This window comes from Ctenopharyngodon idella, chromosome 18 (assembly GCF_019924925.1).
Source record: "Ctenopharyngodon idella isolate HZGC_01 chromosome 18, HZGC01, whole genome shotgun sequence".
Classification (NCBI taxonomy): Eukaryota; Metazoa; Chordata; class Actinopteri; order Cypriniformes; family Xenocyprididae; genus Ctenopharyngodon; species Ctenopharyngodon idella.
In genome coordinates this window covers 9,149,660-9,164,947 of record NC_067237.1, presented here as the reverse complement: position 1 = coordinate 9,164,947, position 15,288 = coordinate 9,149,660, and positions in this window count along the sequence as shown.

The window sequence follows — 15,288 nt, the reverse complement described above, 5'->3', positions numbered from 1 at the left end:
TCTGTTCAGCTCTCTGTCATTAAGTTTCCCTGTCTCATTTAGTTCATTGTCAGTTCTCGTCTGTATGTGAGTGGTTTGTTATGTTGCTCTATGCCTTCATCTATGCATTCTCTTCGTGTTCATTAAACAAGTTAGTATTTGATCTTCATCATCATGATTCAGTTATCTACCACATCAGTTGTGACAGAAGGCCCGGCCAAAATGGATTATGAGGACTGTTTTTCACAGAATGGCCGGTTGCTGGAGGATTATACGGAGGAGTACCTGGAACTCTATCACAAGGTGCACTGGGACGATGAAACTTTGAAACAGCATTTCTGGAGAAGGATGGATGATATCCTTGCCCAGATGCTGTTGTTGAGGGAGGAACACCATCTTTTCATCGAGTTCATCGATTACGCCTTGTGGGTGTGTGGATCCTCCCTCACCGCGGGAGTTGTTGAGGACAATGACATCATTAATTCCGACTCCCCAGGACTTATCAACACCTCCAGCAGCCATCTCTCTGCCCGCTCCATAGAAAACATTAGAGCTTTTCACACTGCGCTTAACCCCGGGTTATAGTCGTTCTAAACACTGCTTTTAACCCCGGGTAAAGGAGCGTTTCACAATTGTAATTTAGATGCGGGGTTAGCACTGCTTTTTACCCGGGGTTATGAATCCCTGCTCTGGAGCAGGGTTAGCACCGCTTTTGCTATGTTAACCCTGCATTGCGGTGCCAAACTTGTACAGTGTGAAACGATGCGGTGTTAGAATGTTACAACTAGATGCTTAGCAGCTGTAGCAATTTAGCTCAAAAGAAATATGAATAATTGATTATAACTAGTTGTAATTAAATATAAATATTTGGATCAGTTAATAGAATTAACTTAATGTAGTAAAATTAATATTACATTGAATTAACCTGTTTGTCCAGTGAACACTTGGTTAATTGTTTATTAATTCTAAGAAATGTTAATTTCCTTGTTATGGGAAATAACATTCTTACTGTACAGTACTACTCAGAGCATGTAGTCAAAATCTGCATGATTAGGGACTCCAGTATATGAGCATGAAACACAGATAACTTTACATGTGACATGAACAAGACTTTATTAACGAAACACTTAAACTACTCAAACATTCACACACATTCATGCATACAGTTTACCGAGGGAAAGAGAGCTGAAGCAGAACACAGAAAAGCAAGAAGTTATAGCATTGTTTGAAATTCAGCAGATCAACAGCCTTGAGCAAACCATTGGTTTAGTTCTAACACGCCCTTCTTTAAAAGGAGGGTAAGGATACTTAATGTATCAAATAATGAGACTAAGTTTGATACTGGCATGTCTCGCCCATTTGAATTAAACTGTCCTGATGCAATTTGTGGAGGCTCCCGTTGATCTTTGCTGATATTGTCTTGTGAACCAGTTGGAGAGGATTTTTGGTGAATGGAAAGACAAGGCTGTAACCTGGCACAGACTTAAGACTTCTAGTTCAGCATCATCTTCACATCAGAATTTCTCAGAAAGGAACTGCATATGATCTTGTGATCAGTGATTTTTAAAGTGTGAAGATGTCACACCCTCTAAAGGTGACTGAGCCAATAAGGAGTTGTTCCTTTGGAGGGAACTTTTACCACTCTTTATACTCTAGCAGGATATTAGCATAAGACATTGGATTGGGGGTTTGAGAGAAGAACCTTCTAGATTCTTATAATACTAATGTGTCACAGAGTTAGCAAAATGTAATGCAAATTAACAAATCGAGAACAAAGATTGGAGTTAGAGACCAAACATACTACCCATGTGATTTTAGTTAACCATAGTATGCAACTCTGAAACATTAATACAAAAGAGTTCAAAGAAGAGAATTAATACATAGGCCAAACCCCATAAAAAGAAAATCATGAGAAGGGAAAATTGGATACATGTTTATACATTTCTCAAGTGGTTATATATAGAATATACACTGATCAGGCATAACATTTTGATCACCTTCCTAATATTGTGATGGTCCCCCTTTTGCTGCCAAAACAGCCCTGACCCATCAAGGCATGGACTCCACTAGACCCCTGAAGGTGTGCTGTGGTATCTGGCACCAAGATATTAGCAGCAGATCCTTTAAGTCCTGTAAGTTGCAAGGTTGGGCCTCCATGGATCGGACTTGTTTGTTCAGCACATCCCACAGATGCTCAATTGGATTGAGATCTGGGGAATTTGGAGGCCAAGTCAACACCTCAAACTTGTTGTTGTGCTCCTCAAACCATTCCTGAACCATTTTTTTTTGTGGCAGGGCGCATTATCCTGCTGAAAGTGGCCACAGCCACCAGGGAATAACGTTTCCATGAAAGGGTGTACATGGTCTGCAACAATGCTTAGGTAGATGGTACGTGTCAAAGTAACATTCACATGGATGGCAGCACCCAAGTTTTCCCAGCAGAACTTTGCCCAAAGCATCACACTGCCTCCGCCGGATTGCCTTCTTCCCATAGTGCATCCTGGTGCCATGTGTTCCCCAGGTAAGCGATGCACACGCACCTGGCCATCCACATGATGTAAAAGAAAATGTGATTCATCAGACCAGGCCACCTTCTTCCATTGCTCCGTGGTCCAGTTCTGATGCTCAAGTGCCCACTGTTGGCGCTTTTGGCAGTGGACAGAGGTCAGCATGGGCACCCTGACTGGTCTCCCTGCTAGAAATTTTACGTTCCCAGAACATTCTCAGAACGTCCCCACTGGTGTTAAGGACGTTGCCTAGTAACGTTCCCAGTACGTTCAGAGACGGTCACGATGTGGAGTTCTTTTAAGGGCTGGGGGACATTATTTGGCTGCCCTTCACAGAACATTCAGGACGTTCTCTGGGACGTTCTATGGTTTAGGGAGCCATATTTTATTTGTGATGTTCCCAGAATGTCCCTGCTGCCCTTGTCAAAAAATTTAATTGAAAATTAGAGCTAATAACCAAACTCATCTGATCAGAATTCAGGACGTTCTGGGAATGTTTAGAGGACTATTACTATAGGACGTTCTGTTAACTTCCCATATGTCCTCATTGTAACGTTTTCGCGTGACCATAAAATAACCAAATAGAATGTCCCCCTAAACTCATATTGGTAACGTTATTAAATGACCAACAGAGGACCGTGTGGGAACGTTCTGTTAATGTCCCAAATGCCCTCTTTGTAACGTTCTTATGTAACCATAAAATAACCAAAATGGAATGTCCCCCTAAAGTCATATAAGGAACCTTGAACTGCAGCACTTTCATTACCAAAAGAGGACGTTTTAGGAACGTCTATAATGTTCTGTAAAGGTTCAGAATTTTCGTCACCTTTAGAGAACTTTTAGGGAACATTGCGCAAGGTCATGAGAACGTCGCCTTCTATGTGGGCCTGCAGCTATGCAGCCCCATACGCAACAAACTGCGATGCACTGTGTATTCTGACACCTTTCTATCAGACCCAGCATTAACTTCTCGAGCAATTTGAGCTACAGTAGCTCGTCTGTTGGATCGGACCACACGGGCCAGCCTTCACTCCCCACGTGCATCAATGAGCCTTGGCCGCCCATGACCCTGTCGCCAGTTCACCACTGTTCCTTCCTTGGACTACTTGTGATAGATACTGACCACTGCAGACCGGGAACACCCCACAAGAGCTGCAGTTTTGGAGATGCTCTGACCCAGTCGTCTAACCACCACAATTTGGTCCTTGTCAAACTCGCTCATATCCTAATGCTTGCCCATTTTTCCTGCTTCTAACATATCAACTTTGAGAACAAAATGTTCACTTGCTGCCTAATATATCCCACCCACTAACAGATGTCGTGATGAAGAGATATTCAGTGTTTTATTCACTTCACCTGTCAGTAGTCATAATGTTATGCCTGATCGGTGTATAGGATTAAAAGGGTTTATTTGTCCTTCTCAACAAGAATTAAGTGAGAGTCACAACTCTCTGCAAATTCCTTATGGTCGTAAACAGTCCTATCAGTCTTCATGTATCCTGTAACCAGACACCTGGTTCTGCCTGTGTGTTAGCTTCATTTGGGATGTTAGTTGCAGTTCTGGGGGGAGGGGTTCACAGAACTTTGTTGGGAAAGTGATTTTTCTTGATTATTCATTAAATATCATGAATAATTGTGTGTCTGATTGGTCCAGACGCTACACAACTGACAACCAATCGTGTGCCTTATATTCACATGCTTTGGGCAGACATAGAAACACAGTGCGATGTATATAAACAGTCGTTTCTGCGTATGATAGGAAAAATGTCAAACAGCAATGGAAAACGCAATAATTGGAATAAGGAAGAGACCGTTTCATTTTTACCTTTATAGTTCGAAAAGTTCACTCAGAAAAACTTGATGTTACAGTCAGCAATGTGTAATATGATGTGTAATATGATGCTAAAGCCATTATGTAAACAGGTCACGTGCTGCATTTGTCCAGTCAGTAACACCGACACCGCGAATATTCAAATAAGGACTTTAACCCAGGGTTTAGAAATGTGCAATGTGAAACAGCAGCTTATAAATACACAGGATTAACTGTTAACCCCAAGTATATTATAAGCAGTGTGAAACGTGAATAAAGATAACCCAGACTTCCATTTACCTGGGGTTTAGAGTGACCCAGGGTTAACTATTTCAAGTGTGAAAAGCCCTATTTTGTACCAGCCCGGAGTGTCCCGGAAAAACAGAGAGACCTCCCGCAACGGACCAGAGATGACACCCATGCCCACCACGGAATCTGAGCCACGAGTCAGTGCCCGTCATGGACCACAAGCTTGAGCCCCAGCCATGTGCAGAGTTAGAGCCAACCACAGAGTCCACCCCGGAGCCAGAGCCAGTCGCCGCACCCGTCCCGAGTCAGGTTCAGTGAAACAGTTCTTTGATGAGCCAGTTGAGGAGAGCTGGCTCATCAATTTCACTGTCTCTCTCCAGCCCACTACACTCAACATCATGGATGACCGACCCACCCAATATCCTGCCCAACCCTTTTGTCACCATCATCTCCACTGACTCCATTTAATTCCCCAGACTTACCTGCCCCACTGGTGTCTCATAGCTCCTCGACTCCGCCCTCGCCGCTAATTTCTTCGCCTTGGCTACTCTGTCATTTAACTGACGAGTGTCTCCTAAAAAAAAAAAAAAAAACCACTAAAAAAAGAGGAACTTGTTACAAGGTTTCTTAGTAAATGCAGGTTCTGTAATTGCCAGCAAATGCGTGTCTAAATATGTAACTGACGTAATATACGTTTACATTTACAACAATGCATTTGGAACCTTAAAATGTGTCATCTGTCGTTTAACTGACGAGTGTTTTTTTGGAAAAAAAGAAAAGAAAAAAAAAGTAAAAGAGGAACTGTTACAAAGTTTCTTAGTAATTGCCAGTTTTCTTAGTAATTGCCATCAAATGTGTGTGTCTAAACGTGTAACTGACACAACATTCATTTATATTTACAACAATGCACTTGGAACCTTAAAATCTGTCATTTAATTTGACTAGTGGCTGAAGTCTCCTGTTAGCACAATAAAACTGGGTGAAAAAAAAAATAAAATAAAAAAATAGGCTACTTGCACTAATTATCTAGTCACAATCTTTATTTAAAATCTAAATTTCAAATTACGAATTACTAGAATGTTTAATGAACATTACAATAATGATCCAATTTACCTTTTTGCATTTTATATACAAAAGACAAAAGACCAAAAGGGCTGGGGGACATTATTTGGTAACCTCACAAAAATAGAATGTCCCCCTAAACTCATATTGGTAACGTTATTAAATGACCAACAGAGGACCATGTGGGAACGTTTTGTTAATGTCCCAGATGTCCTCTTTGTAACGTTCTTATGTGACCATAAAATAACCAAAATGGAACGTCAATGGAAAAAAAAATAGGCTACTTGCACTAATTATCTAGTCACAATCTTTATTTAAAAATTTAAATTTCAAATTACGAATTAATTGAATGTTTAATGAACATTACAATAATGCTCCAATTCACCTTTTTGCATTTTATATACAAAAGACTGTCTATACATCATGCATTTTGCTTTTAAGTTATCACATGAAAACATAACACTAAAGTGAAAAAAGAAAAAATAACAGCAAAATTATAAAAAATTGAAATGACTGAATCGCTGTGAAAAGCAACTGTAAAATAAAATCTTTTTTGTTTTTGTTATATTCACAAATGCAAATTATGCATTATGCATATTTTTTTTTTCATGACTTGGAACCACATGATATTATTAGTATAAGTAAATTAGTAAATATTACTAACTTTTTCTAAGCTGATAGTATCCAACAAAAGATAAAAAAAGCAACGGTATTCCATCATGCTGATTTTAAACTTTGGCAGGAGTTTATCACAAATCATTGAACATTTAAAAACAATAGAGAGAGAGAGAGAGAGAGAGAGAGAGAGAGAGAAACAGGAATCATGAATAAGAGTTAGATGACTTGCTGACTTTGATTTGATGACTTTTGAAAAGAAATAATTACAATATTATTAGAATAGTAATAAAAAGACTGAATAAATGAGGAGATCCTATTTTCACTACACTGAGTGCATTTGTTGTGGCTGAAAAAACACTTGATTTCCCTGCATATATTACTATCAAATTCACTGTGTGATACAGCATCCAGCAAATAAATAAGGCCACAATTACAGCCAACATGATGCGAAACGCTGTCCAGTGAAGGTTTTGTAAAGGTTGGGGTGTGCCCTTCACTACCTTTTAGGGGAATCACTCTTACACTTGGAAATGACTTGGCAGGAGGAAAAGTTATGCCTGTCCCTGCTGAAAAATCCAGCATAAACCAGCATGAAATCCATGAATCCATGAAATCAACTGCAAATAAAATAAATATCTCACAAGAGGATATTTATTTTATTTGCAGTTGATTTCATCCAAGGCTGAGTGGCTGTAAGTCAGCTGTAGTTGTTGTAGGTGTCATCAGTAATGCTCAGTCATCACTTGTAGAGTGAATCTACTGTATTCCATTAACTGCAACATTGCTTCAGTGTTACTTTTACTCTCTACAGATTGGTACCATATGAAAACTGAGCAGTGTTTGTTTAACTCTGAGGATTTGACTGTGTACCAGTAAATATGTAACCAGCAACTATGATCACACAAGAAACGTGATATGTAACACATAAGCAAGTTTTGTTTGGTCTTGTTGGGATCATAACAGTACCCAAAAAACATATGCTCATCCACCAGCACAACAGCATCCCAAGCTGGTCCAAGCATGCAAAACATACCTTATGCTGGTCCACCAGCACACCAGTATGGGAACCAGCAATCCAGCAACCAGTATCCCATGCTGGGTTTCAGCAAACCAGCAACCAGTATCCTATGCTGGGATCCAGCAAACCAGCAACCAGCATCCCATGCTGGTCCCAGCATGCAAAACATACCTTATGCTGGTGACCAGCAACGCTGGATTTTTCAGCAGGGGTTTTAGAAGTCTTAGACAGTCCCACTGTCTTCCTCGCCAAATGTCTTAACTGAAACTTATCCCAAGGTATTCTCAGCACATGCTGTTATGCGAACACAGTTGCGTAGGTCAGGCAATGAAATGGCCTTATCTGGTTCTTTAATGGCTCTTGTGTTTGCAGGCAAATTGCCTTCTCCTCCGTCTGCCTCCATTTTCTGACCAAAAGCTCAGTCAACTTTAGCATCTGAGGGTACAGAAAGTACATCATCTAGCCTGGATGCTTTATCATTAGCTGTCACTCGAGACCAAAGGAGTGCCGCACAACAAATATTTTCCATTTTGAGTACATTTTTACTTCTCCTGTAAACCTTGAAGTTGCAAAGGAGAAAAGGGTTGCTTATTTTGTAGAAGATGGTTTGCTTATGCAAAAGTGGCGCCTTAGCAATGTTACAGATTTAGACTAGAGTGCTGTTTATCAGATTGTTGTGCCTAATATCTATCGACCGCAGGTGCTGTGTCTGGCCAATGACCATCATTTCTCTGTTCATTTGGGAGTAACAAAAACTTATAACCAAATACTCAGGCATTTCTTCTAGCCCGGTTTAAAAAATTTGTAGTTGAGTATTGCCGTACATGCCACACCTGCCAAATGACCGGAAAGCCGAATCAGGTGATTCCCCCAGCTCCGCTTGTACCCATTCCTGTGATCGGTGAACCGTTTGAACATGTTCTTGTTGTTTGTGTTGGTCCTAGGGCTGCCCGATTATGACAAAAATCATAATTGTTGATTATTCCCTTGAAATTGTAATTGCGATTATTAATTATGATTACCATATTACATTGAATGATGTTTTGAATAGCTTTATACCATTGTTTGAAGCAACTGGATGCCAAATTTTTATGTAAAAAAAAAAAAACATGCTGAAAACATTCTTCCTAAAAAATATTTATTGCTTTTCTATAGCATTAAGCCTCAAATGTCAACTATACATTCTGTATGGTTTGGTTTCTTCTTTAAATAAAAAAAAAAAAGTAAACATATGCATGTAATAATAAAAATAGGAACTAGCCACCAGAGTGGTTCCCCAAGAACTAATGTTCCCTTAGGGCCATTTTCCTGGTTGCATTCGCACCGCCAGTAGGAACTCTGAAGTGAAGTAAATTGCACTTGTTATGACTTTTATTTTGACGGCACTGAGAACAGCTCAGCCAGAGCCTGAGCACACAGTGCTCGCATTATCTGTCTTCATTAGTTTATGATCTGTTTAATAGTCTGTCTAATATGTTATTAGAAAGAACTGTTATACAAAGAAAGTAGACAGTATATGAAAAATACTAGCTTTTGCCATGTGGTTGATGCCCAATGTGGCTAGCTAAGCAGAAATACATAATCATGTTTTGCTCGGTCTGCTCAAAGCCACACTGAATTTTCTTCTTAGCGTAAGGTTGAGTGGTCCATCTATCACTGTTTTCCATGTTTGTAGAGTTAGTTCGTGGAGTAAGTATATAGGCTGCGTACACAACTTTTTAAAATATTTTCTCTACGTTTGGTCTCCTCAAAGTTGTGCAAACCGACCAAGGAACAAATTTTCTTTCTAAACTGTTGGCATATCCCATTGACGTTCAGGTGCATATCAACCCAGGCAAGTCAGGTGGCCTTGGAAAAGTTCCACCAAACCTTAAAGTCCATGCTGAGAAAATATTGTATGGACACAGAGAAAGACTGGGATGAAGGTGTGCCATTAGTTTTATTTGCAGTTCGTGAGACAGTACAAGAATCGCTGGGTTTTAGTCAAGCCGAGTTGGTAAGTTGGCATTTGGTCACATGGTAAGGGGACCTTTGAAAGTTTGAAAGACAACATCTTAACGCCTGTTTCACACTTACTCCGTATGCAGTGCATATGCTGTGCGTTGCAGTATGTATTTGATGCAGGAGCAGCACGTGCTATTGTGCTTTCACATATGCCGTGTTTGCAGTGCGCAACTGATCCGTGGCTATATATTACAAACACAACATTTACTTATTTTTATTTCAAATCCAAAAGTTGCTACTGAACATGTCTTGTCAGCATTGTGATTCTCTTTGTAAAGGCTACACTCTTTCATAGATGTCACTTTTAAATGCGGTACATTTATTCAATTCATTGATGGATACTTAAAAATAAAGGGGACTTTAGGCTACTTTACTTTTGTACACATTGCCATGTCACTTACATGCAATGTGAAAGCTCTAACCTGTTAACATAGGTACAGAAAAAAATACACACTGCATACACACTGCAAACGGAGTATGTGTGAAACAGGCGTAAAAACCGAATCTATTCCAAGGTGTAATATTGGATTTTGTAAGCCGTTTTCGGGAGCGCACTGTGCTTGCTCTCTCACCAGAGAATCTCTCGCCATGGTGCAAAAGGGCATGAAGAGACGATGCAGTTGTCTTTTACTCTCTCTCTACCACGGTCTCTCACATTTACATACATTCACATACTGCCGTCTAGCAGCTACACACATGCAATTCCTATCACAACATCCCCCTCTTTTTCTTGTAAACATTTTTTTCTACAACAATTCATAAAGCATTAAACACACATTTAATTCTTACATTTTTTTCATTTATTTCATTTTTTTTTTTTTTCCACAATTTTTTCATTCATTTCATTTTTTTTTTTTTTCACTATTTATCATTCATTTCATTTTCTTTCTTTTTTTTCTTTGTCCACCTTTCCCTTTTAAAAGTCAGAGTCCATACTTTTTTCCCCAAACAACTTTGTCCTCACAAATTCAACCTTATAGGAGGATAAGAAACCTTTCCACAATGAGTAACAGTCTTTCCTTCTTGATATTGAACAAGTACATGTTTCTCTTGAGGTGTCTTAGTTTTAGGACTTGTTGTTTCAGGTATTGCAATTAAATGAGACCTATTATGATGATAACTTCCTTGATCAGTCTTTACAGCATAAGATCTTGGTGTTTGTGATGGACCTTCAACTATCCCAGTTGTTTGAGCTGTCCTTATCCACACTTTCTGTCCTGAATCCAACACAAGTAAAATTTTGGCTCTGTGCCTTGTATCAAACCTGCACTTTTGTTGGCTTTTCAAGTGAGCATCCTTTTTCGTGAAGTTTCTTAGATCAGGCCATTTGGAAACAAGTTTTTCAGGTACTGTGGGAGAAGTAGTTCTAATCTGTCTGCCCATTAGAAATTGAGCTGGACTTACACCTTGAGCAAAAGGAGTAGCTCTGTATGCCAGTAAGGTTGCAAATTCAGTTGAAGCAAATTGAGGTCCATTGTCCATAAAAAGTGTCTCTGGCATTCCAAATCTGACAAAGAAGTCTATCAATTGTGGTAGCTGTTGTCAAAGTAGGCAAATTGGCAACCTCAGTATATCTGGAAAAATAATCCACCACAACAATATACTGAGAATTTTTCTAGTGGAAAATATCAGCTGCAACTTTTTGCCATGGCCTCTGTGGCAACAGGGTGCAGATCAAGGGCTCTATTTTGACTTGTGAAAACTGGGAGCATACTGCAATTACTTGATTGATGAAAAGATCACACTCCCTCTCCACAAGATAATCACACTGTTCCAAGGTCTAAGAGGGGCATGAGAAAGCATATCCACTGTGACCAGCTGTTTCCCTGGAACATGTTCAATAGAATAATTGAATCTGAGAAGTCTCAAATGAAAACCCTCTTTCCAGTCCGACACATCAATGTGAAATGCCCCTTCCTTTTACATTGTCTACATTCAGCTTCTCTAGTTGAACAAAATTTCCATGAATGAGCTTCTCTTCCACATCTTTTACAGACATTTTGAGGCATTTTCTGTGTTGACAATTTAGACATTTTTGAATAACTCTGTTGCTTAGACAAGCAACATCTTTCAGCAACATTGCTCAAAAATTTGCCCCGTGTGTCATTACCTTTACAGAACACTCCAGACTGTGCAGAGAGCTTTATTTCGTTTAAGTAACGTGACTGACAATACAAAAGATGTGCTTTACCGACATTACTGAAAATTCCATTGAGTGAGACTTATGCTATTTGTGCAACGTTAATATTATCCCATCCTGAGGTGAAGTAGCGGTAGTCTTTAAAAACACGTGCTTTTAAATGCCTTGAGATCTTCGCTGGTGGATTGTGGACGAGGTAAATGTAATGTCAGCAAACATCAAATTAGGCAAGTTTTTACTAGACTTTGGTGGAGTCAGCAGTTCGCTTGACAGTAAAAAAAAAAAAAAAAAAAAAAAAAAAAAAAAAAAGGGATCTAATCCTAAAATATCTATTTTCTTTAAATACCGTTGCTTTCATCGGTGGTGAGGTGTGCTATTTTGGTGTGTGACATATTTCTGATCACCAAGGATACGCTACGCACAGGTCATAAAAAAGTCTCGTGTCTGAAACCCATATCTTAGCAACAGTGCCTTTAATTGAATTCTAGCAGACTCTGGCAGCCAGTGTGAAGACTTAGAGCAAAAGGCATGTGAGAGATTTTGAACAATGATAAGATAAGGAATTCTTAATCAAGGTAGCGCTATATTTAATTTTTGGCAGGAGTAAAAATGAGGTTGTAAGGATGCGTTCAATCGATTTGTAGGCTACTGTTGATTAACAATACAATATCAACTGTTCTGCTGAAGAAACGTCTTTCCGAGAGAGAGAGAGAGAGAGAGAGAGAGAGAGAGAGAGAGAGAGAGAGAGAGAGAGAGAGAGAGAGAGAGAGAGAGAGAGAACTTCAAGTAGACAAAAACTCCATAAAAGAGTTGTGAAAATTATGTAAATTATAATTATTGTTACATACAGAGGAGGTCGGAGACACAGGTAAGGTTTATGATGTTTATTTGAGACAACCAGAGCAGTGAGCAGGTGAGTGAAGCCAGATAGAGTTTGTGATGATCGATGACAGAGATACTGATACTTGGTTTCTTCTAGGAGTCGTGGGTGGCGGATGGTCCTTGGAGCTGAAGACACACAGAGACACTCACGGAAGACAGGAGAACACAGAGGATCTAGGAAGCACACTGGAGACAGGTAAGTAGTTGATCGAGGAGTCCGTAAGGTAAGCATTAGGGTAAGTATGCGTTAACGAGACCGGACAATGACTGTGTGGCTGTGAGTGTCTCTTATAGTGCTGCTGATAGGGGTGGTGATGAATGTCAGGTGTGCGTGATCAGAACTCTGGTGAAGGAGTGCGTCGTGATTGGGTGAGTGGAGAGCCTGGCGTGTCTGTGACAATTATATCAATTTGTTTTTGCAAATGTAATTTTAATATATTTTATTTTTTGTACAGTTATTATATATTTGCATGCACTATGATTAATCATTTTCATCATGTGTGTCCTCATTAAAAATAAATACATACATACATACAAACAAAACAGAATAATAGAAAACTGGTGGGATGCCAGTTTGTGATGGACCAGTGTTGTCCACCAGAGCGCACTCTTGCGTCATTCTCTCGGTCATGGCAACCGCGTTTTCATTGACTCCTTCCCTGCATAGATCGCACCCAGAACGAACGGAGACACGCCAAAACACGGGCAGATTCATGAGGAATCAGCCGAAGCCTCTGCATTCATGACATCCTTCTAAAGGCTTTTCACTGAAGGAGATCTAGAGGAGAGATTTGAATGTTCGCTGCTGATCGGATGTTCAGCTGACTGTGATTGCAGGAACATTGTGCGACCATCATCATGGCTCCGTCTGAATTATATAGGCTACAAAGTTAAACTTACACACTCAGCATTTAATCGTGTTGACATCAAATGCTGATGTCAAAGAGACTGTAAATGCAATGCAAATGTGTTAACGCAATGCCAATGCCTATATCCCAGGTGGAAAAAAAAGTACACTTCTATAATATACTTAAAGTGCTCTATTTTCGTGCACTAATTTTATACTTAATATACTATTCTATATACTTAATGCTATTTTGAGACACCATGAAATATGAACTAAAATGTGCCTTTAATATACTAAGTGTACTATAAGTGGTATCTAAATATATTTTTTTAAATGCAGAGATAATATATTAAAAGCACATTTTAGTTCATATTTCATGGTGTTCTTAAGCAGGCACGTGCACACATAGACATAAAAGGGGGCTTGAGCACCTGCCCTTTTTCTTCCTTGAGAGAAAGTGCCCCTTTTTCACTTCATTCATTCCCGCACGCACGCGCGCCCTGCCCCACCTCGTGTTTCTGCTGGCTGACAACTTTTGGCAACTATGCCCGGGAAAAGACAACAGCTGTCTGGCGATGAGAAGCGAAAAAGAAAAAGCCCTAGCTGAATCCTGTGCATCTCTTTCAGGTAGCCTATGTATGTTCATAAACATATGAAAGTTTCTATTGAAGGGTGAGATTATTTATACGTTTAACGCCGTGTTAATAATTTGACCACCAGCAACGCATCTGCCTGATTTGATACTAATTGCAATTTATGTCATATTATAATTTCAATTATTTTAATGTGCTATGCATTGCGTTTTGAACCATGGTAAAGGTATCTGTAGGACTGTCAATACCAGATGTGGAGCATTCCGCGAATCAACCGCATTTTTAGACATTTTTCTAAGCATGCACGTCACGATTTATTAAAACCATTTAAAAATCATAATACAGCATTTCAATATGCTATCATTCTTAAATCTACGCTTACATACTCAGGAGAATACATCAATAAAAGTTTAAACCCTCTCTCTTAGTGTGCATGTTTTGATGTACACATATTTTGTTGAAGAAATTACAGTGGCTGTAGCATTTCTATCATAAAGAAGTGGCCGAATAGTATTATTATTATTTAACTAATATTCTATTTTTAATAATTATGCTGGTTGGCCAAAAACAAGGATTTTATCGTACTGTGTAACAACAACAATCACCAGGCTTTTGGCGCCCTCTGCAGGCATTTGTTATAATATATATGTACTTATAACATTTCAGGGTGAAAAAACTCTTGATGTGTTTAAATATGCAGATTAGATTGTTTTGTTTAATTTAGAAGAAATCTACAGATGCAAAGAGACGGAGGGTAGTAGGCTTAAAACAAACACCATCTAAATGTGTATTTTGGAAGTTTTCTTTCCATTAGAGTAAAAGAAGACGTAAGCAAAAATAGACCAAAATCTTAAAATTGTCCACTACATGAAAGAAGTATTCCAATAACACCAAACTAATTAAAACGATGTATTGATTTGTGCAAAATAAACAAATTATTAGTGAAACTAGTATGTTCCTCTCCTTGGTGCAGTCATTTATTCTATATAGCTACTTGAATAGTGTTGAAAACATGCACATTTTGTGGCATAGTGTCCTTTGCTGTTGCCTTCTCTTGTGATAAACCTAGTGAATACTAAAAAAGACCATGGTCTCTGTGTGAACTGATTATTTTGTAGAAATCTGTGGAGTATGTAACATTTGCGTGAGTGTGAGGGAATTAAAATTAATTGTTAAGTAAGTCAGAGTTGTGTTAATATATTTAACTTTTTTTTTTTTGTAAATAAATAATTATGAGAAGTGCCCTTTTTTCCCACTTGAGCCCCTGCCCCCCAGAATGTCTGTGCACGTCCCTGTTCTTAAGATTATCTTAAGAAGTAGTTACTAAAGAAGAATTTTTAGTATATTAAGTACAAAATTAGTGCATGAAAACAGAGCACTTTCAGTACATTATAGAAATGTACTTTTTTTTTCACCTGGGATGTCTGAAAGTGGTGGTGTTGTTGATGCTCGTTGCTCACGCGTTGTTGGATTCATAGGGCATGTTGTCATTATTGTCCTCTGATCATTTAAATTAAGTAATTCATCATGCATGCCTTATGTCCGATGAACAACCTATTGTATAATGTTTATACTAAGA